This window comes from Chiloscyllium plagiosum, unplaced genomic scaffold, assembly GCF_037043375.1.
Source record: "Chiloscyllium plagiosum isolate Xiang-an unplaced genomic scaffold, Cpla_swu_hap1 HiC_scaffold_13, whole genome shotgun sequence".
In the NCBI taxonomy this organism is placed as follows: domain Eukaryota; kingdom Metazoa; phylum Chordata; class Chondrichthyes; order Orectolobiformes; family Hemiscylliidae; genus Chiloscyllium; species Chiloscyllium plagiosum.
The window spans coordinates 71,223,657-71,249,478 of record NW_028270151.1 but is presented as its reverse complement, the minus strand read 5'-3'; the positions used below and the strand labels follow the sequence as shown (position 1 = coordinate 71,249,478).

The 25,822-nt window shown below is 43.6% G+C and overlaps 1 protein-coding gene and 1 long non-coding RNA gene across 3 annotated transcripts in view; one reads left to right on the top strand and one right to left on the bottom strand.

The window, feature by feature from the left end:
• The window catches only part of LOC122555793 (serine/threonine-protein phosphatase 2A regulatory subunit B'' subunit alpha), a 183,455-nt gene that overhangs the window by 6,406 nt on the left and 151,227 nt on the right, over positions 1–25,822 (top strand). The window lies entirely within an intron of this gene.
• Positions 1–25,822, bottom strand: part of LOC148148336 (uncharacterized) — a 73,951-nt gene that overhangs the window by 6,447 nt on the left and 41,682 nt on the right. The window contains exon 2 of the long non-coding RNA XR_015759215.1: positions 24,538–24,762. This is a non-coding gene — a long non-coding RNA (uncharacterized LOC148148336). The remainder of the gene's footprint in view (positions 1–24,537; positions 24,763–25,822) is intronic.

Here is a 25,822-nt window from a genome sequence, read left to right as displayed (position 1 = left end):
ATAAGATTCACACGGGACTAAGCGACACCTTCCATTTTCGGTTAGATTCACACATGTATTGGGACACAATTTTAACCCTTTCACCACATTCCACTGCTTGGCCCAATACATGTGTTACATTATGATTCACACATGTATTGGGACATAATTTTACACCACATTCCACTGCTTGGCCCAATACATGTGTTACATTATGAGCACACATGTATTGGGACACACCACATTCCACTGCTTGGCCCAATACATGTGTTACATTATGCCCATATGTATTCTTTCTAACAAGCGCCTACGTACACGCCAAATATACAAGCAAGTCAGGACATTACAGCATGTTAAAATCACCAGGACCGCTACCAGGATCGACAAGGGTGGGAACAGGAATGTCCCCGCAGTGGAGGACATACCACTCAATATGTCCCACCAATGATGAGCTGACTCCACGTCCACTACACGGGCAGCATGTACTACCTCCTGTCCATGTATAAAGGTAGACACCGTAACCTTGGTGACATTGGTTTGATGCTTTCGTAATATCTGCTTAAGCTCCTCGGATCGGTCCAATGCTCGCTTAAACCGATCCAGGGAAATGTTCCAAGGATTCATCAGCACTTTCCACTGCACCTTGGTAAAGTGGCGAGCACTGCTATAAGTGGTCAACAGATAGGTCTGATTCTGCCAGTGCCACTGATAGACATTTGAGAGGCATCCCGAGAACGGTGCTGAGGGAAGCATAGGATGTGGATTATTGGTAGCCACACAGAGCGTGTGTGGCCCAATCTGCCACATCATGTCCCTTGGAGTTTCAACAGTCCATTCGCACAGGGCCGTTCCCTTAGTCAAGCAAGGGTCCCGATACCTGTCCATCAGTAGGCAAGTTTTCCCCTGATCAGTCTGTTCACAAGCGGACAGATCATAGGTAATATTGGTATCTGGGCTAAACCACTGTCCCCTTGTCTTCAGAAAATAATATCCAGAAGATGTAATCACTGGTAATACATAATATCGACAGACCGTAACAGTGTGGGTTACATTCATGGTAACAAAGTATCCGTTACACATAGTTGCGTTACACCATGTTCGTTCTGGATGGGTTATCATCCACAATTTCTCAGATACATTCCATATTCCCCTCCACGCTTGTACATTGGGGGATGTTACCACACGCAAAAAGCGTTCTTTCTGTATTTGAGCATGCAACATTTGAATATGACAGGCAGTCCAATTTAACTGAGCCGTAATGTTCTCAAACAGTTCCTGAGTGGCACCCCAGACATCCAGTTCCCATTGCAGAGATCGTATCATTATTTCAGCTGTCTCTCCTTGAGTCATCATTACGGATGGCATCCACCTTCCAATAGTATGTAGTCCTTGTGAGGTGGCCTGTCCCGTGTTAGATAATTTAGTACGGGTTACCTCAGAGTCAATGGCATTCGAGATACCCATAACAGTTCCTGCGCCTCCCAGCAGGGTGTCGTACCACGCTCGTCGCCGCCTCTTGGTATGACACTCGGGTATGAGGGGCAACTGTACCCGCCAATGAACATCAGTGTCCAGTACCGCCCGGGCCATCTGTTGACAAGTTGACATAATAGGGGCCAACTGTGTTCGATGCGACCGCACGCCCCCCGTGGCACCCCTCTTCGGTGCTGGCCCGCCCCGCGTGGGGTTTAATAACGCCTCAGACGGGGCGTTCGTCGAGGGCAGTACCATTATTAACCACATGAATCGATGACGATTCCGAATATCGGTGGCATTGCGCAGCCACAGATCTTCCCCCGAGCTGTGACGCTCCAATGAGTCCCCGTTGTCCCGCATGTCTGGGTGCGTCGGTCCCACAAACACGTCTTGACTTGGGCATTTACCACCAGGGTGCAATTAGGCGGTATGAACGATATGTCATATTTTTCCCCATCCCGGCGCATGTAGCACTGTGCACACGTGTACAATTGACAGTCGCTGGTGAGAGTCAGAACAACGCACTGCTGACCGGGTTCACATGTAAAATTGTCCTGCGTCCGTCGCTGGCTACTGGCCTCCCACCGCACCTCATGGCGGGCGACCGGTACCAGCGTCCAGGCCGTGATACCGATGCCCTGGAGTGGCCATCCGATCGCGAACATCGCCAATAGGAGTCGCAATCCCCATGACCACCCCATGTTCAAGGCGGAGGGCCAGCCTGCGGGTGCACAGCAATTACAACATTATTTAGGTCTCACGTAAGTAGCACTGGTTCGCCGGGACGTTTGCCCAGGTCGGGTCCCCGGGGTACATAATGGTGACCAGACTGTCCTTCCCCTGTGCTATGATTTCGGCCGGCCTGGGGGGGCCGGTCGTCTGGCGCACCCATACCTTGGCCCCCTTAGTGTCAGTAGACCCAAATCCCCCCGTCCCACGCTCAGTAACCGTAACGGGAGCTCCCGTCTCTTCCACCGTTGTAAGGTTACATGGCTTAATGACCAATTGCGCTATTCTGTCCCCCTTCTGTATCACGTAAGGTTCAGCAGTGATGTTGACCAGGACCACCCCCAACTCCCCTTGGTAGTCCGCGTCAATTACGCCTGCCATCACATCAATCCCCTTTAGTGACAGTCCCGACCGCGGGAGGATATGCCCATAGGTTCCAGGGGGACAAATCAATCCTAATCCGGTCTTAATCACCGTAGGTTTCTGTTGGATCAAAGTCTGGGCAGTTAGTGCTCGTAGGTCCAGTCCAGCCGAAGCCGGCGTGGCCCTTACGGGAATATCAGCTTCCTCAGCGAATTTCCACATTTTAATAGGCTGAGTCTTTGGGGTATCACATACTCGTATCATCCTATTCAAGGGTGTTACCCCATTTCCTAATGGGCGGTTATTAATTTGTTTCACCACCCGAATTAGTTGCTTCTTCCAACCTGTTAAGTCATTGCAACCTCCTGCTTTTCGTAGTGAGGACTTCAGAAGCCCATTCATTCGTTCTATAAGTCCCGCAGCTTGTGGGTGATAGGGTACATGATAAACCCATTCCACGTGGTTATCGTGACACCACTGCTTTACCACCCTTCCTGTGAAATGGGAGCCATTGTCACTCTGGACCTGTATGGGCAATCCATAAAATTGTTCAATCAAATCTAAACATCGCAAGGTAGCCTGTTGATTGTTGTGACGACAGGGATGGGCTACCAAAACCCCAGACATAGTGTCCACAGCTGTACATATGTGGTTACATCCTTGTGAGGAGGGTAAGAGACCCACAAAGTCCATTTGCCAGCTCTGTCCCGGACCATCCCCCCGATGGATATGTCCCATCATGTGTTGGGGCACTCCCTGCCGCTGATGTTGACACTGCTCACACTGGTTTACTGCAGTCTTAACATCATCTACCATAAGATCTATTCCTCGGTCTCGAGCCCATTGCAAGGTTCCTTGCACTCCCCAGTGCCCAGCCTTAAGGTGTGCCCATCTAGCTAGGTCCACTGAGGTGCCCCTTTGCACAATCATGGTTCGGACGATACCATCCACATATCGGTTATGTAGAGCTTCCACATCATTTCGAGATGTATGGGCATCTACGTGGGTGATGTATATGACCAGGTATTGAGCTTTCTCCCATATATCTTCCCATAACTGTTTACCCCATACTTCCCTATTCTGGATCATCCACTGATTGGCCTGCCAAGTTGGCATCCATTGTGTCATGCCGTTAACCACTGACCACGAGTCAGAGAACAAACAAACTCCCATGACCCCTGCTTGCATGACTACCATATGCACTGCTTTTAATTCTGCCCACTGACTACTTTTTCCCCTCCCCTAATTCTTCTAGGGTAGTGCCTTGTTTTGGGTTAAAGGCGGCAGCTTTCCATCTACGCTGTCCCGCTTTCCATTAGGCTGACCCATCTACGAACCAAGCCGTGGCTTGTTCATCCGGGGTCAGTTCATCATACCGTTTTCCCATCTTAACGGGTGATTCCTTGTATTCAATCACCTCAAACCGTTTTTCCCCTTCCTCAGGGGCCTCCGCCACTTGCTCATGTAGGACTGACACTCCTTTCTGTCCAGTCGGCACTCTCTCCGACACATACCATTTCCATTTAATGATGCTGCTCTCTTGGGCAGTTCCTATTCGGTGGGTAGTGGGGTCACTAAGTACCCACGGAAGAATAGGGATAGCTGTTCTCATGATCACTTCATGTCCAATGGTCAGGGCTTCGGTTTCCACCAAGCCCCAGTAGCATGCTAATAACTGTTTCTCAAAGGGGGTATACCGTTCCCCTGCCGGGGGTAATTTTCGGGACCAAAATCCCAATGGCTTACGGGTTCTTCCTTGTTTTTGCCATAAGCTCCAATTGGCATAATCCCCCTGTGCTGAGACTTGCAGTTCTACAGGTCCTGACTGTATCTTTCCCAAGGATACAGCTTGCTGTATCGCTTGCTTGGCCATTTCAAATGCAGTTTGATGGACCTCCGTCCATTCGAACGCTGCCTTTTTCCTCGTAACTCGATACAAAGGTTTTAAAATTTGTCCTAAATGGGGAATATGCTGTCTCCAGAATCCGAATAACCCAATAAATTGCTGCACGTCCTTCTGGGTGTGAGGGACGGCAAAGACCTGAATCTTATTTTTAGCTTTCGCAGTGATTTCCCTTTCCCCCTTGTTCCACACGATTCCTAAGAATTTTACCGTTTGTGAGGGACCCTGGATTTTGGCTGGGTTGATCTCCCACCCATATCCTCGCATATGTTGAACCAGTTGGTCCAGCAATTCCTGAACCTGCTTCTGACTTGTCCCCTGTATCATCATATCGTCAATATAGTGCGAGATCATCACTTCGTCAGGCACTTTAAAGGCAGCCAAGTGTTCTGCAACTATCCGGTGGCAGATAGTAGGGCTATGCAGATATCCTTGGGGCAATCGCGTGAGCGTGAATTGTCTACCCTCCCAAGTGAATGCGAACTGTTCCTGCCTATCTTCGGGAATAGGAATTGTGAAGAAGGCATTAGCCAAATCAATTACTCCGTACCACACCCCTGGATGATGTTGGATTCGTCCTATAATAGTGACGGCATCCGGGACCGCTGCCGTCAAGGCCGGAGTGTGACGGTTTAGTTGCCGATAATCTACCGTCATCCGCCATGACCCATCGGCTTTATGTACGGGCCATAAGGGGTTATTCCACGCCGTGGTGCATGTCCTAAGCACTCCCGCTTCCAAATAATCCTTAATTGTGGCGGATATTTCTTTATGTCCGCCGGGAATCCTATACTGTCTAAGACTTATTACGCGATCGGCGATCGGGATGGGGAAGGGGTCCATTTTAACCTTTCCCACTAACACCGTCCTACAGCGCAAAGCCATTTTCGTGATTCCAAATTCAAACTTCCCTTGTTGGAGGTGAAGTGTTAAACCGGCCAGAATGTCCATTCCCAGGATCCATTCTCTAACTGGTGTAATGATAATTGAATAAGTTTTAATGGGCATTGTACCTATCTTTAGGGGCAATTGTACTGTTTTTCCTTCAATCAGATTACCTCCCAGCCCAACCAGCGTGACTGGGGTTCCTTTAAACTTATGGGGCGTCCCATAGATTAAGGTGGCCTCTGCCCCTGTGTCCACTAGAGCCATAACGGTTTGGACGGATTTGCGCCAATAGATAGTCAATGATACATGAGGTCGAATGTCGTCTGCTGACCATTGACTCGTTCGTGGGCAAACCCTTGGGGCTTGGCCCGATTCCTATTGTTCCTCCCATTCATCTTCCCCAGACAGCACTGGGTAAAGACGTTTGCCTCGCCCTTCTTTGTTCTTGCCTTTCTTACTAGGTTTCCGGCCACGCCTATCCATTTTATAACACTCTCGGAGGGGAGGCCGTACCTCCTCCTCCTCCTCGTCCTCCGAGGATTCCCACCGCTGGGAAGTGGAAGTTCTACCCCTTCGAGGCTCATTAACAACCGGACCCCGTGTCTGACATTTTTGTGTTAGTAATTCCACTAGGTCTTCCATAGTGGGTCGGGACTCCGTCTCTACCCGGGACACCTTCAGTCCCTTTCGTCTGCATAAGTCTTTTAATTCCGGTGTAGGTAGGCCATCAATCTCCGATGCTAGGACCTGCGCCCGTATCAAAGCTTGCCACAAAGCACGCCGTGAGGGGCCTTGGTTACTTCCTTGATTAGGGTTTACTTTTCCCCCTGCCCGAGCCTCAGGGCGACGCCCCTCCGTGCCCCCCTGAGAAGCACGGGTTGTGGGTCCCCAATCCCCCAAACCACCCATCTCCCTCATCATACTACGGGCATCTCCTAGGGTTTCTCCCCGTCCACTCAACATTATGGTTAATAACAGTGGTTTATAATGGGGGGGGGCAGTCTTCACTAGGTGGTCTCTAGTCTGTCTACTAACATTTGTGTTATCTACCTCGTCCAACACTCCCAGCAACAGGGCATCCCGCACACACAAACGGGTTAGCCTCTGAACCCCTTCCTTAATTGTTGTCCAAGTTCCTTCCAAGGGGGGCCAATCGGACGGGAAGGGATACTGTTCGGCCACTGCCCTGGCATACATCCCAAATAAGGTCCCCATACTGCGATCTATTACCATATCCTTGGCTTGTCTGCGGTACCCCAGGTCTATGGCAGCATCCTTTGCTAATCCACCAAACTTGGGAGCATCCTGATAGTCTACCTGCACTTGTTGCCCCCCTTCCTCGAGGAGCCGAATTAGCCATAGCTCTAACGGCTCCCCAGGATTACGTCGGGTTTTCTGGGTGATAAACAGCACCTCATCGGTAGTGAAGTCTTCCGTTAATTCAGAGAATTCTGCAGGAGGCTGAGCCCGCGGTAATTCATGCATAATTGCCTCCCCTTGTTCATTCCGTATAGGGTTTCCTTCCTCATCTAACATTACCTCCCGTTGCACTGGGAGACGTCTCTGAACCTGCTTTCTCCTAACCACTGGTTTAGCTTGGAGTACGGGTGGGTCCTCTTCGTACTGATCATCTGAATCTCCCCAAATGTTCCCATCCCAATGATCGATATCCCACCGATCCCCGTTATTTAACTGGGCTACAAACGCCCGTACTTGTACTGGGTCCGGGGTTCGAGGGACCTTCCTTTTCTCTTTCCGTTTCTTAGCAGACAGATACATAATAGTTCGTCCTGCTAGTTCAGTTAATGCTGTCAATTCAGCTTTTAACTTCATAATTTCCTGCCTCAACATAGAGGCATCTCCCGAACTGAGTCCCTGCTCATGTTTCAGGAAGGCTAATTCTGCTTCAGCTTTTTGGCGCTTGTCTGACTGTTGTCTACAAGCCGCCGCACAGGCCCACATCCTCCGCTGTACCCCAGGCAAGGGGTTCTTCGGCAGGACTGGGATCCTCTCAAGGGTGGACAGCAGCGACCCTGGGGTTCCTACGCCCTCGGCCTCCCAGTTCTCCGGTCGCCCTCCACCATTTCTCAAACAAACTGCCACGCCATGCCACGGTCCATGCCATCCCGGGACGGTCGGGACCTCCACAGTTTGTTCCTCTGGTTTCTTAGCCTTTTTCCAAAACATTGTTCTGTATCAAAATCTTTCCTCAATTGCGATTGATCCTGCCGTCTATGCCAAAATGTTTTAAAAAAAATTCTCAAGGTCAAGGACCAGGCTCGCAGGAAAGTAGTCTGACACAGAACAAACAGCCAAGAGGCGAGTCTGCTAGAATATAAGTGTTTTATTCCCCGCAGCGTCGCCACAACCAGGTCTCGTACTTACAACGGGTCTGGTTTATACTCACTCTACTTGTTACCGGAACTGGGAGCCGTCAGTTCTCGTAGAGCGGTTGCCAACAACCCACGCTCGGCGGTTAAACGCAACCCCGGAGCAGACTCTACCGAACTGGAGACTTTTCCAGCTGATATACTCTTTTCGAGATCTAAACATTCATGTGAACAGCAGAGCAAGGCTGAAAAACACATTCCATTCTGGTCACATACAGATAAGAAGATTCACACGGGAAGGTGTGTAATAAGATTCACACGGGACTAAGCGACACCTTCCATTTTCGGTTAGATTCACACATGTATTGGGACACAATTTTAACCCTTTCACCACATGAGGCGATGGAGAGTTACAGATCAGCTAGGAAGGATTTAAAGAGAGAGTTAAGAAGAGCAAAAAGAGGACACGAGTAGTCTTTAGCAAATAAAGGAGAACCCTAAAGCTTTCTATAGGTATGTGAGGAATAAAAGGATGACTAGGGTAGGAATAGGGTCAGTCAAACACAGAAGTGGGAAGTTCAGTGTGGACCCTGTGGAGATCGGAGAGGTGCTAAACGAACATTTCTCATCAGTTTTCACTCAGAAAAAGGAGGATATTGTAAAGGAAAAGAATGAGGTATGAGATATCAGACTGGAAAGGATCGAGGTTAGTTACGAACAGGTGTTATCAATTCTAGAAGAAGTGAAAGTAGACAAGTCCCCTGAGCCGGATGGGATTTATCCGAGGGTTCTCTGGGAAGCTATGGAGGAGATAGCAGAGCCTTTGGCTTTGATATTTGCATCATCATTGTCTACAGGTTTAGTACCTGAGGACTGGAGGATTGAAAATGTTGTGTCCTTGTTGAAGAAGGGCAGTAGAGAGGATCCAAGTAATTATAGACCAGTGAGCCTTACTTCTGTTGTAGGAAAGGTTTTGGAAAGGATTATAAGAGATAAGATTTATAATCATCTAGCAAGCAACAATTTGATTTCAGATAGTCAACATGGTTTCGTCAAGGGCAGGTCGTGTCTTACAAACCTCATTGAGTTTTTTGAGAAGGTGACCAAGCACGTAGATGAGGGTAGGGCAGTTGACGTGGTATACATGGACTTCAGTAAAGCCTTTGATAAGGTTCCACATGGTAGGCTGTTGGAGAAAATGCAGAGGCATGGAATTGAGGGTGATTTAGCAGTTTGGATTAGAAATTGGCTTTCTGACAGAAGGCAGCAAGTGGTGGTTGATGGAAAATATTCAGCCACAAGGATCTGTTTTGGGACCACTGCTGTTTGTCATTTTTATAAATGATTTAGACGCAGGCATAGGAGGATGGATTAGTAAATTTTCAGATGACACTAAAGTTGGTGGAGTAGTGGACAGTGTGGAAGAAGTGTTACAGGTTGCAGGGGGACTTGGATAAACTGCAGAATTGGGCTGAGAGGTGGCAAATGGAGTTCAATGCAGCTAAATGTGAGGTGATGCACTTTGGGAAGAATAACAGGAAGGCAGAGTACTGGGTGAATGGAAAGATTCTTGGTAGTGTGGATGTGCAGAGGGATCTTGGAGTCCACGTACATTGACCCCTGAAAGTTGCCACCCAGGGTGATAGTGCTGTTAAGAAGGCTTACGATGTGTTTCATTCGTAGAGGGATTGAGTTCCGGAGCCGCAATATCATACTGCAACTATACAAAACACTGGTGTGGCCACACTTGGAATATTGTGTACAGTTCTGATCGCCATATTTTGGGAAAGATGTGAAAGCATTGGAAAAGGTGCTGAGGAGATTTACCAGGATGTTGCCTGGTCTGGAGGGAAGGTCTTATGAGTTAAGGCTGGGAGACTTGGATCGGTTCTCATTGGAAATAAGAAAGCTAAGAGGGGATTTGATAGAGACATACAAGATGATGAGAGGATTAGGTAGGGTAGACAGTGAAAGTCTTTTTCCTATGATGATGATCTCAGCTTGTACGAGGGAACATAACTACAAATTGAGGGGTGATAGATGTAAGACAGATGTCAGAGGCAGGTTCTTTACTCAGAGAGTGGTATGGGCATGGAATGCCCTACCTGCCAATGTAGTCAACTCAGCCACATTAGGGAGATGTAAACAATCCTTGGATAAGCACATGGATGATGATGGATTAGTATAGGGGGACAAGCTGAGAATAGTTCACAGGTCGGCGCAACATAGAGGGCAGAAGGGCCTGTTCTGTGCTATATTGTTCTATGTTCTAAAGTAAGCTTTTTTATGACTGAAACAAATGGCCACCAAAATAACTTGTCTTCATAGATAACCTTTCATGTCAAAAGTTCTCATTATAAAAAGTTTTGAGAGGGAAGCAGAATTTGTTTTCACTATGCAGTCATTGTTATTATCTGATGACTCTGCCTACTCCTTTTGGACATATAAATGCCAGCACCACTTTGTTAAGTGCACATCTGCTATACCATTTCTCTTTTGCACTCTCCTCGTAGTACAGACAGATTACTGCACACAATGGAAGCTGTCAATAGAAGCTTCGCACAGGCCACTAAACTGCTTGAGGATTACTTAACTACATTGGTAAAAGACCTGTTTAATCGGTATCAAATAATTATTGATATAGATATTTTTAAATTTGTGACAAATGACAGGAGGAAATCTTCCTCAAGTTGCCGATTTTTTGAGTGTGACTCATTGTGCTTCTATAATTTAATTCTCAATTTAAATTCATGGAAATAAATTCCAGTAAAGACAGTAAAGGAACATCACGCAGAACTGCAGATATTAGTTTGGCTTAAGCATTGATATGTGACAACTTCAAGGAAATGCAAGGAGAGAATTGTCATTGCATCCATAGAAGCTGTTGACTCTGACTTACTAAGGATTTTTGCTGTCTTCATTTTGATGGAATCATTTGTTTTAGATATATATTGCTGCAAATCTTCACACATTCAATGTGTCTCTTTGTAGGGAGAAACGTTGAAAGTCAAATCTGTCATTTAGATGTCAAATATTTATATTGCCCAGGAAAATAAATATTTCCATCAATTCTAATATTTTACATTCTGCATAAAAGTTACAATTGGAGACAAATTAAACACCAACCATCAGTTCAACACGCACTATGTTCTAATGGATTTCAGTTTCAAACACATTTAGATGTACATAAATTTCAAATGATAATACAGTGTAATTCTTTGATTTTTTTTCTTTAGATTCTCAGTTTGATATCATTAAACATATTAACATTGTTCCACAGAAACGGGAAGTTGATATATTAATCATCAGACATTGATTTTCTCTGCTAACCTTCAAAATACCCATCAGGATTTCGGCAATAAAATCTAGAAACAAAGGTGCTTTCAGTGGGGAAATTTGCACTATTCTCAGCTGGGTTGGTGGAGAGAAAAAATCTTGGTAAAGGGATTAAAGAACGGAACAAAGTATATGCTTGCTGTCAACCAATACCAACATGTCCTTGATGATTGAAATGTTTTATCTTGAGCTATGTTATTCACCAGTGAATGTGCCCAAATAACATACATTATGCTATTACACCACCTTTTGCAATATGGATTGAGTGCACAATTGGGCTCAGTAATGTCAATGTTATGGTAATCAAAATGATATCTTCTGTACACATGCATACTTCTGTCATGAATTGCACAACATTCCAGATTGGTGATTGTATCAATGTGTACACAACTAATATTCACCGGCCCAACAGGCAGATTATAACTATCAGTGTGCAACATTAAATTGACGTCAGTGTTGCAATTTTAGGGCTTCACCAGCCAAACGATAGCCTTTCTTGATCTTGCAAAGTTGAATATGTGCGATGCAGCATAAAGGATCTCCCCTCACCAATGCTATTTAAAGGGATTATCAACTACTTGTGGATTAGTTGCTGATTGATTATTTGTTCCCCACCTGTTGATAAAATTCTATAATAAAGCAATAACATCGTCATCTACACAACAATTTGGAAAATTGCCCAGGATTTTCCTGTACACAAAAAGCAGGACAAATCCCTTGTAGCCAGTTACCATCCGAACAGTCATCTTTTGATCTTCAATAAAGTGATGGAAAGTGTCAACAATATGCTATCAAGCAACATTCATTTAGCAATAACTTGCTCACTGATGCCCAGTTTGGGTTGTACCAGGGCACTCAGCTCCTGACCTCATTAATGCCTTAATTCAATCGTAGACAAAAGGGCTGAATTGCAGAGGTGAACTAAGAGTGACAACCCTTGACATCAAGACATACTTGACTGAGTGTGACATCAAGGAGTTCTGGCAAATATTTAGTCAGTATGAATCAGGGAAAACTCTCCACTGGTTGGAGACGTAGCTGACACAAAATGAAGATGACTGTGGTTGTCCAAAGTCAGTCACCTCAGTTCCAGGACATCTCTGCAGGATTTCCTCCGGTTAATGTCCTTGGCCCAACCATCTTCAGCAACTTCATCAATGATCTTCCCTCTATCATCAGATCATAAGTGGGGCTGTTTGTAAATGTTTGCACAATGTTCAGCACCATTCACAACTCTTCAAATACTGAAACAGTCCATGTTCAAATGCAGCAAGACCTGGACAAGATGACATCCAGATAGTCATTTTTAAAGGTTTGGTTAATGGATGTATTAATTCTCTTGCCTCAGTGCACTCGACCTTCGAACAAAAATCTAGGCCTCCAAGTTTGAATTTTCAGTGACCAAGTGCATAATAACATTCAAGTAAGGTGACTAAAATTAAACTCAGGCAAAAATTAAAATACGTTGATATACTTTCTGTTGAAGGGCTAGAAACAGCAAATACAATTTTGTAAGCTACAGCATAATGACACCACTAATGAGCTGAATTCACTATCAAGCCTATATTGATGAGCAGGTATTGCCTCAAGCACCAACAAGGAAATACCTACAATATAATATTGTGCAGGGCTTTTATGGTGCAGTAGTAATGCCCCTCCCTATGAGTCAGGAGACCTAGGTCCAAGTTGACTTGTTCCAGAGGTGTGTAAAAGCATTACTATACAGGTTATAGGAAAATATATTTAATGTTGTGAAGCTTTGTGCTGCACCATAGCACTCACTCACATTCACAAAAGTCACAGAATTCATTGTGGTACACGGAGACATTTCCATGAGTTTTCTCTAGTAAATACAATGAAATAAATCTTCATTTCTTCATGAAATTAAACAACAGGGATTAGAGACTGCTATTCAAAAATCACTTCAATAAAAATAAAATAAAAGCCTTTTTCAGGAAATCAAAAAGTATGAGTTAATCTATAAGCAAATCAGTTGAAATTTGTTCCTTTGATTTGCAACAGTCATTTTTAATGAGTGAATGAAATTCACACACTTTAGAAAGCACACAGTCAGTCAAAATTGTCTGCAATGTATTGTAGCTGCCATTGGAGCCAAACAGAAATAATTTTCTAGCGAACAGATTTATTCACCAATTAGACAATGTGATATACGAAATGCTGATACAACTTCATTATCAAGCCAAATGAAAATTAAAATCCAAATAATCAGAGATGGTTTGAAAGAATTGGAGAATCTCAACAATCCTGTGGATTTGATGGAATGCAATCTGCTTACATTTAGGTATGCTCCTATGTTTTGCCAGATAATGTAAAGAATTCTGGTACTTTGACCGCAAATAAAATTGAAGCTTATACGCAAGAGAAGTTCATGTTCTAGGGCATATTTGTTTGGATCATAGAGTGGAATCGATCTGTACATGGGTTAAAATATGGAGGAATATGTTAAATTCACACTGACTCTATAAAAAAAAGTCATATTATTTTTCCAATAATATCTGAACATTTTCAATCTACTGATGATCAAGTTTGAAAGATCAGTTATCAGATAATACATATTTAATTTTTTAATCTCATTACAGCAATACTGGTAACCGCCAAAATTTTTCAGTCAGTGCATAATCTGGCTTTCATTCGTTGGTAAATGGAAATCAGCTGCAATTGTGCATATTTTATATGGAAAAGGCATTACTGGTTTCTTTAATGTGCTTTAAAGTTCAGGTGTAATCGTTGATAGGGTGAATACTGCGATAGACATTCGAACACAGATTTGATTGTGCTATGCTACATTTCTGCTAAGGCGTGATCTGTTTACATTTCAGCAACATTTTAATATTAGATCTATGAGTAATCCCACTGATGCCATTTATGTTGCTGAAGAAGGCAGCTGTTAGGTGAGGTATTCCTGTTGTGACACAGTGATGATGCATCTTTGGGTCTGTTTTGGCTCAGGGAGGCAAGTAGCAAAGAATGGTGACAGAATAACAGGAATGCTCTGGGACTTGAATATATTGAATTGAAGTAGGTGTGCCATTGCAAGTGTCAATGTGGAAGGTATTAATGAGTATTGCAGTGATCTTTGCAGTTTGGTGAATTCCATTTGAAATCAGAATTTGAATGTTTGTTTACTTTCGTTGCTGTAGCCATGCATTTTGTTTTGGATTGCCAAATAGCTGTTCTTACAACATTTTCTTGTGAAGTTCTATTTTTTCACAAAGTAATTACTGAAATGTCTTGTGTCCTAATAACTCTGCATGTTGGCTACAGTATAGTATAATGATAGTGCTTAATGTTGATGTGCATGTGGCGTACCTCTGAAAGACAACATAGTCAGCTGATGGAAAAGTCACCATATGGACAACTTGCAGGAATCACTTGCAGCATGGAGAGTTCCATTTGTTTACTTCTAAATGTAACGCCTGCAAATCGTTTTTAAACTTATTTTTAACATAGGAAGGATTTTGGTAATCCAACAACAGAATCTAATCTGAATTACCCTTTGTAATACCAGATCTGCGTACTGCTTCTGTACCAATACCCATAAAAAAGGAGAAAGTGAGAACTGCAGGTGCTGGGGAGTCAGAGTCTAGAGTATGGTGCTGGAAAAGCACAGCAGGTCAGCAGCATCTGAGAAGCAGGAGACTCGACATTTCGGGCAAAAGCCCTTCATCAGGAATCTTCCTGATGCAGGGTTTTTGCCCAAAACGTTGATTTCCCTGCTCCTCGGATGCTGCCTGACCAGCTGTGCTTTTCCAACACCACACTCTTCACTCAATATCCATAAACTGCCAATTACCAGATTCATAGGAACTCTTCACTTTCCTTATTGCAGTTCTTTAAAATCAGACTCATCATCTGGTTTATATGTAACTTTTAAGCTGCAAAAACTATTTTAATAATTTTTTGAATATTCCTGCTTGTTTTGATCGGAAGAACTCCAAAGCTAATCTCAATGCTTTCCTAAATTACCTCCTGACCTTTGCACCTAAATTATCTTCCAAATTTGATGTCTGGGAATGATAGACATTTCTAACATGTGTTTTCACGTCCAGTTATCATAACCTTGCTGAAAGACTTTGAAGATAAAATATCTGGTTAATGTATTTTGGACTTGGTGAGATGTCATAAATCTCTGTAGAGATGTTCTTAATAAATGACCTACTCATGCAGAATTATCCACGCCCCTCATTTCCTGAAGAAGGGCTTATGCCCGAAACGTCGATTCTCCTGTTCCTTGGATGCTGCCTGATCTGCTGCGCTTTTCCAGCAACAGATTTTCAGCCCTCATTTCCATAAATGGTTAATGATCAATTACTAATGCATAAATGTGCATCTGTTTATCTGAGGCATTGGACCACTATCTGTTTAAAAGGTGAAAGCTTTGATTCTAAAAGAAACTCAAACAAATGAATGTAAAGGACGTTCACCTCCCTATGTTCTGTAATTATGCATTGCCATACATTCACTTTTTTAAAAAAAAAGTTTCTCATTTCTTGCCTTGGGGTATAGATTAATACTGGAGATGACGCACTGGATGCCAGCCACCTCTAATTCATCATCCGTTTCATTTGTTATAAAGTTAGACATTGGGCATGTAGGAGTGAGTCAGTATACCCAAGCCCAATCCTGTCATTAACTGACATCTAAGTGAGTCCATTAAGCAACTCAGACCACTGGGTAATGACAGGAGTGAGAGCATCAGTTCACTTTTCCACTTATTGGTTCAGCTCTGAAAGGCAAACTACATGTTTTTTTTAACACCAAAATCCACAAACTCTGCACAAATTAACACTAGCAGCCATATACAAACTGTGCAGAATCTTGTATGCTATGTGTGGTCATAACATCTCATCCATTTTTAAATAGGTTGAGCCCATAAAAAGACATTTATAAAATGACTTGTAAAATTGTGTAAACAGTAGCTTTGTCAAAATAGAACAATCAATCCCAATATTTAGTTTGTTTAAAATAATGGAAAAAATTACTTTAAATTGACACACAATTTGATTTTCAGAGTCAAAGCTTTTATGGAAGCCCTTTCATCTTGGCTCTTGTGGTTGTCTATAATCTATTCAGTGTTTTTTCTTTCTAAGAGTTAGAAGTTGAGAATTGCTAATGGCCTGGAAACGATGGGTTAGTTACTCAGCAACCTTTGATCTGCTAAGTGATAGAGCTGTTCCTTTCAGGGATTCTACTTTCCACATGTAAAGTGTCTCACACCCTTCCTACAATACTGTCCACTGCAGTCTCAGCTACAATCAGTGCCTATTTCCTACCTTACTGTCCACAAACTTTGTTGCCAAAGTTCAAGTAAAGTCCAACCAATTCATTCACCAACTTTAATGTGTGAGTGATGTTGGTATCCTTTCCCACAGTCCTTTCTTTTAGTGTTCAGTACAATTATCCCCTATACTGTCATCTTGTAACTGATTGCTCCTTTAATGTAATATGCAGTAGCTGGCAGGCTCCTGGTTGCCAGTGGGAGCAATGTGGGATTTAGGTGGCCCTGTGATGAACTTTTTTTGTTAGTGTTGATATGCTGGCAGTGGCACACTCAAGCACTTGCTGTACAGGACCCTCTTGGCTTGACCTTGAGGTGAATGCCTACAGTGATATGACTAGTGCTGGGTGTTCCTCTCATAACACTCCCCAACCTGTAAGGGAGTATTTCTCCACAACAGTTTGAGAGCACTTATTTATTAGATTTTAGCCAAAGCATTCCTCAGAGATTTGAATCCAAGACCTTTTGTTCACAGAGGATAACATTTGCCCATCTTGATAGTCTTGCTGCTATTTTTGTGGAAGTCCTACAGCTTACACAGTCCAGTCCTCTTGGCTAAATAGACAGGAGGAAATACATGGAGAAGGCAGATGCAGCTAGGGACCCTCAGTGGCAATCTGGACATGAGCATCCAGGGAGGTTGCAATAAGGCAGGGAGAGACTCACATTTGGACAATGTGTGGGCACAGGTAGCTATTCGTGTTTGGTGGGGTGAGGGATGAGCTGTGGTGCTGGTGATTGTGACCAAGGGGAGGCATAAATTTTCCTTGAGCAGACTGGGGGGTTGGGGGGAACATTCCTTGAGCAGACAGGGAGAGCTTTAAAACAACTTACACTGGGGCAATGGGAGCTGTAACTGTGAAACTGGTGAAAACTGCCTCCCAGTTTTATCATTGTGTTCTAGGATTCTACATTTGAATGTGTTAATAAACACCTCAAAGTGTGCAGGTCCACATATCACTGAAGGTGGCAATGCAGGTAGTAAAAAAGGTTTAAGGCATGCTTGCCTTTATTGGAAGAGGCATTGAGTACAAGGATAGCCAAGTTATGCTGCATCTTTCTGGAACTTCAGTTAGGCCACACTTGGTATATTGCGTACAGTTCTGGTCACCACACTACCAGAGGGATATGGTAGAAAGGGAGGACTGCAGATTCTGGAGATCAGAGTTGAGAGTGTGGTGCTGGAAAAGCACAGCAGGTAAGGCAGCATCCAAGGAGCAGGAGAATCGACGTTTTGGGCTTATGCCTGAAACATCGATTTTCCTGCTCCTCGGAAGCTGCCTGAGCTACCAGAAGGATGTGGATGCTTTGGAGAGTATACAGAAAAGGGTGTTGTATGGCATGAGAGATTTTAGCTATGAAGGAAGGTTGAATAGATTGGTTGCCATGACTTAGAGGTACCCGTGTTGGACTGTGGTGGACAAAGTTAAAAATCACACAACACCAGGTTATAGTCCAACAGGTTTATTTGGAAGCACTAGCTTTCGGAACACTGCTCCACAACAACTGAAGGAGCGGTGCTCTGAAAGCTCCTGCTTTCAAATTAACCAGTTGGACTATAACCTGGTGTTGTTGGGCTTGCTTTCACTGGAGTGCAGGGGGTTGAGGGTCAATCTGATGGAAGTTTACAAGATTGTGAATGGCATGGATAGGGTGGAAAGTAAGGTGCTTTTTCCCAGGTTGGAGGGGTCAGTTAATAGGGAACTCAGGTTCAAGGTGAGGGGGAAACCTTTAAAAGAGATGTGTGAGGCAAGTTTTTCACACAAAGGGTAATGCATGCCTGGAACGCGCTGCCAGAGGAGGTGGTGGAAGCAGGCACAACAGCTTTCAAGAAACATCTGGACGAATACATGAAGAAGAGGAAGGGAATAGAGGGATATGGATCCTGTGAGTGAAGACACTTTTAGTATTGAAAGGCAAAATGTGTCAGCACAGGTTTGGAGGGCTAAAGGGCCTGTTCCTGTGCTGTATTGTTCTTTGTTCTATCTCACTTTTCCATCTGATTATACAAGATAATCAGAGGATCAGAGGGTTAGATAGGGTGCACAGGGAGAGCCTTTTTCCAAGTATGGGAATGGCAAACACGAGGGGACACAATTTTAAAGTGAGGGGAGATAGGTATAAGACAGATGTCAGAGGTAGTTTCTTTACTCAGAGAGTAGTAAGGGTATGGAATTGCAACAGTAGTAGATTCGCCAAGTTTAAGTGCATTTAAATCGTCATTGGACAGGCATATGGACGTACATGGAATAGTGTAGGTGGAATGGGCTTCAGGTTAGTATGACAGGGCGGTGCAACATCGAGGGCCAAAGGGCTTGTACTGCGCTGTAATGTTCTATGTTCTATGTTCTATCTCACTTTTCTCAATATCTCATTATGCCGAAGAGATACTATGATCTATTCAGCACTATTTACTCCACATGTCCAGGCAGAAGGATTGGGGAGAGGGTTAATATTGAAGTGAACAACACTGTACTTTCTAAATATCAAGCTTTTGTGCTCTCCCAGCTGACAATGTGAAAGTTGAACTGATTGTCAAATGTTAAGCCAGTAAGCCTTCTCCATTGGCTCTAAGATAGAGGTTCAGAGAAAGTACACAGCCTGGGAATATTTGAAGTTAAAAGTCAGAAGGTCCTTTTCTAAAAGCATATTGATTGCATCATCAATGCCTTTTTTGCGTCTACTCTGCAATCTCTTAAGTTTACACAATGAAATGAAGATTAAAAACTCAGCTCACAGGCCTTATTATTTACCAACCTATCATAAAATGAGTAATTTGTTTAGTCATTAGCTCTTTTACAATGATAAAAATTCCTGTTATTTACCTAAAACTAAGTGAAGGCACTTAAAATAAGAATCATCTTCATATTAGTAAGCTCTTCTTCAAGCCATTTCTTAGCTTCCCAACCTTGACCTACAAGGGAAGATGGATGGGCTCATGCTGAAGAAAGCCTACATAGCTCCGAATTCCACTGGAGACACTCTGTCGCCACTGTGAAAACCAAAACGTACATCTCCTGAGGTCATTACTGGGTGTTGGAATACCTTCTCAGAATATGATCTGCTTCTGGCTAAGCAAGGTATGAAAACTTACACTGGCAGCCTCTTACAGTGCCTTATGCCTATGATTAAACTGGACGTGCTAATCTCAGTAGTTAAGGAGTAGCTTGTTGCATGCATGATAATCCACAGGACATTGCCCCCTTGAACTGTTAGTAAAGCTTCAACCATGACTTGAGTGCACTAGTTTTCAAAGTATCTGTAACTTTCTTCCTCTCATGAGACAAACCTCTTGCTTAGATATTGAGACTTTGTAACTGACTTGATATTTTGACAGTTGGCTTTGAAACAGTTTATAGTATACGGTCTTTGTAATTGGCGTTTAGTAGCTACGAAAAAATAAATATTTTAGTATTGTCAATATTTGCAGTGTTAAGATTGATGTCTCAAATCAATACACTCTAATTAATTAAGTTAAATAAGTTGAGGCTCGATACTGTTGCAATGTTGAATTATTTCAACAGATTATTTGCAAATGTGTGCTGCTGATATTCCTGCCCCTATTCGAGCTTATCTTCTGCTGTAACCACCAGGCATGCATTTGTTTTGTCCCCCTTCTGCTATTGCAATGCTCTCCAGACATGTCTCCTGTTTTCTCTCATCTATAAACTTGAGTTCATCTTTAATTCTGCTGTACATATTCTAATCCACACTGTCTCGCTCACCTAACCTCCAGTGCTCATTGATCTACTTGGGCTCTCAGTCCTTCAAGTTTCCATCTTGAAATTCACTTCATTATGGTCAAATTTCTCCACAACCTCTCCCGTCCCTATCTCTCTAACATTCTTGTACAGAGAAACAAAAGCAGTGCAGATCAAACCTGGCCAATTAGGATCTACTCTTGATCATGAGTAAAGTGATGGAAAGTGTCATCAACAAAGTTAGCAAGTAGCACGTGCTCAGAAACAAGCTGTTCATTGGACTCATTGGTAGTTTTTAGGTTCCACCAAGGCCACTAAGCCCCTGCCCTCATCACAGCCTTGTCTAAGTTGCTTCCACAGACAAACATCTTATTTTGTTATTCTGAATTCTGTCTATCATGAGTAATGGTTATTATATGTCTGTACTGCACTTTTGAGGTTGTTCGATTGTCCCCACTCTGAGCCTGCTCAACTCTATCTTTACCCTATCTAAGAGTGACTATTGCCTGACTCTCAGGAGTTCCAACAAACTCTTTTATTCGCATACTAATGTGCAAAGTACTGATTTCAACTCTCCAGTACAATTCTCTTCTCAGAGTCTTGACAGCATGAGACTGTCAGAGTTGCAACATCAGATTGTCAGCAAGAGAGTCAGGAATGAGATAGGGAGAAACTTCTTTAGTCAGAGTTGTGAGGATTTGGAATGTGCTGCCAAAGAGTGTGATGGAGGCAGATTCCATGTGAGGTTTCAAAAGTGAGCCCCTAGAATTATATTTGAAAATGATGAATTTAGGGGGCTACAGAGATAGGCCTGGGCAACTGGACTAGCTGGGTAGCTCTATCAGGAACATTTGTAGACATGATGGGTCAAATAACCTCCTGTAATGTAAAATTCTATGATTTTATCCTTATCAACATATCCATTTTCATTATACTACTGTGCAATATTGGAGGAATAAAGCTAAATTTCAGACATCAAGTGAGTGCAACTAACCTTTACAGCAAGGCTGCATTTACTCAAGTATGGCATCAAGGAGCCCTAGCAAACCTGGTATCAGCAGGAAAAGGTTCTACTGATTGGAGTCATATCCAGCCCAAAAGAAGATGGTTGTGGTTGTTGGTGGCCAATCATTTCAGTCTCAAGATATCGCAGCAGGAGTACCTCAGGGTAGTGGTCAATTCCCAAGCATTTCTTGCTGCTTTATCCATCCCTCCATCATAGAACCAAAAGTAAAGATGTTCACTTATGATTGCAGAGTGTTCAGCACCATTTGTGACGACTCAGATACTATCCATATCCATTTGAGCAAAACCTGGATGGCATTCAGGTTTGGGCTAATAAATGGCACAGTCTTGCCACCTCAAACATGAAAGAATCTTACCATCTTTCCTTAACATCCAGTAGCATCCTACCACTGAATCCAGCATCATCAACATTTTGGGGATTGCCTTTGACCAGAACTGAAGTAAAATATCTGTATAAATACTGCGGCAACAAGATCAGGTCAGAGATTGGAAAGGGTTTGGTAAGTAACTCACCTCCTGATTCCCCCCCGTGTGTCCACCATCTACAAGATACAAGTTAGGAGTGTGTTGGAATACTCCCCATTTACCTGGATGAGTATACTTCCTTGTTGTGGTTCCGTTCGCCAAGCTGGAAATTTTTATTGCAAACGTTTCATCCCCTGTCTAGGTGACATCCTCAGTGCTTGGGAGCCTCCTGTGAAGCGCTTCTGTGGTGTTTCCTCCGGCATTTATACTGGCCTGTCCCTGCCGCTTCCGGTTGTCAGTTTCAGCTGTCCGCTGTAGTGGCTGGTATATTGGGTCCAGGTCGATGTGTTTGTTGATGGAGTTTGTGGATGAGTGCCATGCTTCTAGGAATTCCCTGGCTGTTCTTTGTTTGGCTTGCCCTATAATGGTAGTGTTGTCCCAGTCGAATTCATGTTTCTTGTCGTCTGCGTGTGTGGTTACTAAGGATAGCTGGTCGTGGCGTTTCGTGGCTAGTTGATGTTCATGGATGTTCATGGACAGCTGAGGATGTCACCTAGACAGGGGACGAAACGTTTGCAACAAAAATTTCCAGCTCGGCGGACAGAACCACAACAACGAGCACCCGAGCTACAAATCTTCACACAAACTTTGAGTATACTTCCAACTGGTGGGGGTGATGCTACCCAGGATAAATTGACCTGGTTGAATGACATCCATTCACCACTTTCAACATTCGTTATCTCTATCATGATGCACAGCGGCAGCAGTGTTTAGCATTGACAAGTCACCACACCAAGGTCTTTTGACAGCAACTTGCAAATGTGTGACCTATACGATCTAGAAGGAAAAAGGCATCAGATGTTTAGGAGAACCATGGCCTGCAAGTTCATTTCCAAGCCACACTCGACCCTGACGTAGAACGATATCAGTGTTGCTTCACTGTTGTGTCATAATCCTGAAATTCCCTTCCTAACAGCATTGTGAGTATAGCTGTATCACAAGAACTGCAGTAGTTCATGAAGATGGATCACTACCACCTTCTCAAGAACATTTAGGGATGGACAACAAAATGTGCAATGAAAACTGGGTATCCTTGTATGCATACATGTGCAGCAGGAGACAAAAAAGATTTGAGTATAGGAGCAGGATATTTGCTTCAATCATACAGGGCCTTGGTGAGACCACATTTGGAGTATTGTGTATAGTTTTAGTCTCCTGTTCCAAGGAGGGATGCTCTGGCTATGGAGGTCATGCAGCGATGCTTTACCAGACTGATTCCTGGTGGGATGGTGGTTTGAGGGATGGGGAGCAGGTGACAGGAAAATGGTGGTGGGAAGAAGTTGAGCAAATAAAGTAAGGAGAGTTGGCCAATAGATGCCTTGAAGCTCATGATCCTAAAATTTCACTCACTGTGCAACATTGAGAGATTGGGAAACTTGATAATATTTGCAATGTTGAAGCTATTAAGTGTTGTATATTTCCTTTTCATCTCTTAATATGGAGTTTGGCAGTAAACACTTTGCCTGGTCATTGATGCCATTATCCTGTGTAATTCTGATTATAGCAATTCTACAGTTGGAACTGGAAGCTGGCACACCCAATGTGGTCTGGTATGGTATGAGAAGGGGTTGGTCGTATTAGGTTGGGAAACCTCAGTTACCATGATAGTTCACTTTGTTTTATGAAACATTTTCTTACTTTATGTCAGTTTCTTTGGATGTTGGTGATAGTAATCAACTGGCATGGAATTTTAATAGAATACAGCGCGCCTTCTGTACTCCTGAATAGTATTTCTAAATGATGAACACACCTGTTTGCACAATACATACCTCAAAGTTTGTGCGAAGATTTGTAGCTCGGGTGCTCGTTGTTGTGGTTCTATTTGGGAGCCTCCTGCGAAGCGCTTCTTTGATGTTTCCTCCGGTGTTTATAGTGGTCTGTCCCTGTCTCGACTGGGACAACACTACTATCATAGGGCAAGCCAGACAGTGAACAGCCAGGGAATTCCTAGAGGCATGGCATTCATCCACAAACTCCATCAACAAACACATCGACCTGGACCCAATATACCAACCACAACAGCGGACAGCTGAAACTGACAACCAGAAGCGGCAGGGACAGACCACTATAAACACCGGAGGAAACATCAAAGAAGCGCTTCGCAGGAGGCTCCCAAGCACTGATGATGTCGCCTAGCCAGGGGACGAAATGTTTGCAACAAAAACTTCCAGCTCGGCGAACAGAACCACAACAACAATACATACCTTTTATACTGATGCAGTCACAATACAGTTCCTAATGCATTTGGATGACTGGATGAGTCAGGTGCCCTGACGTCTCTCAATGAATTATGATTATAGAGGTCAAAAGCCTAATTTCCTACTCGTTCGGGTGTTGAACAGCAATTATTGCATCTGAAATCAGAAAATTTAGAGTTAATTCCCAATAGATGGATTCACAATCCTACCAAACAGAACTATGTTTCTATAGAGTTATGCCAGCAGTACAAACAACAGTAATCGAGAACATTTACCTGCTTGTTCCTAGGTCATTCAGCCTCTAATGCATTGTAGTATCTGAAAGCAGAGCATTTAGTTTCTGGTAACTTTCAACTTGAGAGAAACTATCAAAGACTGCAAACTTTTTATTCGCCAGAGTATGATGACAACATCCCATAACATTGAATATTGTTGCTTTAGTCCAATCTCTGATCAAGCTGTCAATAAGCTATTATACCAAAAACTTTCTCTCTGTTTAATGGGCTGTTCACAATGTTAACTTACAGAGCATTGTCACCAGGAACTTCATTCATTTCGAAAACAGCACCTATTCTATGATTCCTGCACACTGATGCCTAATTTGGGCTGCTCTACTGCTGACCTCATTAAAGCCTTTGTTCCAACATCATCAAAAGAGCTAAATGCCAGAGGTGAGATGAGAGTGACCACCCTTAACATCAAGGCTGAGTGGGATATAAAGGGGGCCTAGCAAAACTGGAATCAGTGGGAATCAGAGAAAGATTTTTGCTGGTTGGAGTCATACCTGGCAGTTAGGAAGATGGTTGTGGTTGTTGGAGGTCAGTCATCTGAGCTCCAGGATGTCTCTGCAGGATTTCCTCAGGGTAGTGTCATTGACCCAACCATCTTCAGCTGCTTCATCATTGATCTCCCGTCTATTATGAGGTCAGAAGTGGGGATGGTCGCCGAAGATTGTGCTAGTTTTACCTCCATTCAGAAGTCCTCAGAAACTACAGCAGTCCATGTCCAACTGAAACAAGAGCCACATTTTTAGATTAGATTCCCTACAGTATGGAAACAGACCCTTCGGCCCAACAAGTTCACACCGACCCTCCGAAGAGTAACCCAACCAGATCCATTGCCCTACCCTATATTTACCCCTGACTAATACACCTAACACTATGAGCAATTTAGCATGACCAATTCACCTGACCTGTACATCTTTGGATTGTGGGAGGATACCAGAGCGTCTGGAGGAAACCCATGCAGACAAGGGGAGAATGTGCAAACTTCACACAGACAGTTGCCTGAAGCTGGAATCAAACCCAGGCTGTGAGGCAGCAGTGCTAACCACTGAGCCACCGTGCACCCCTAAATGATACACAGGCTTCGGCTGAAAAGTGGACAGTAATATTTGTGCCATGCAAATGCCCGACAATGACAATCTCCAGTAAGATACATACAACCATTACCATCACTGAACCACTGCTATCAGTATCCTGGGGTTGCCATTGACCAGAAACTGAACCAGACTCAACATCTAAAAGCATTGATGTACCTCCTGGCTCTCCAAAACCTATTCACTGTCTTTAAGGCACAAGTCAAGACCACATCTACAAACATCCAGTCCCTCCGACACTGACCTCAGCAGCAGTGTGTACCATGTATAAGATGCACTACAGAAATTCACCAAAGGTCTGCAGGCAGCACCTTCCAAACCACCACCAATGGCACCTAGAAGGACAAGGACAGCAGATACATGGGAATGCCATCACCCTCAAGTTTCCCTCCAAGTCTCTCTACCATTTTGACTTGGAAATATGTCACTGTTGCTGAGTCAAAGTCCTGGAATTCCCTCTAATATAAGTCTATCTACACCAAATTAATTGCAGTGGTTCAAGAAAGCAGCTCATCACTATCTTCTCAAGGGCACCTAGGGACAGGTAATAAATGCTGGCCAGCCGGTGATGCCCACATCCCACAAAAATGAATTTAAAAATTAATCCTGCAAAGGCTTTACTGTTAAAAGTGGATTTGTTTTACTGAATTGAAAAATAAAACTCCTATTATCTCCATAGGCATCTCAACTG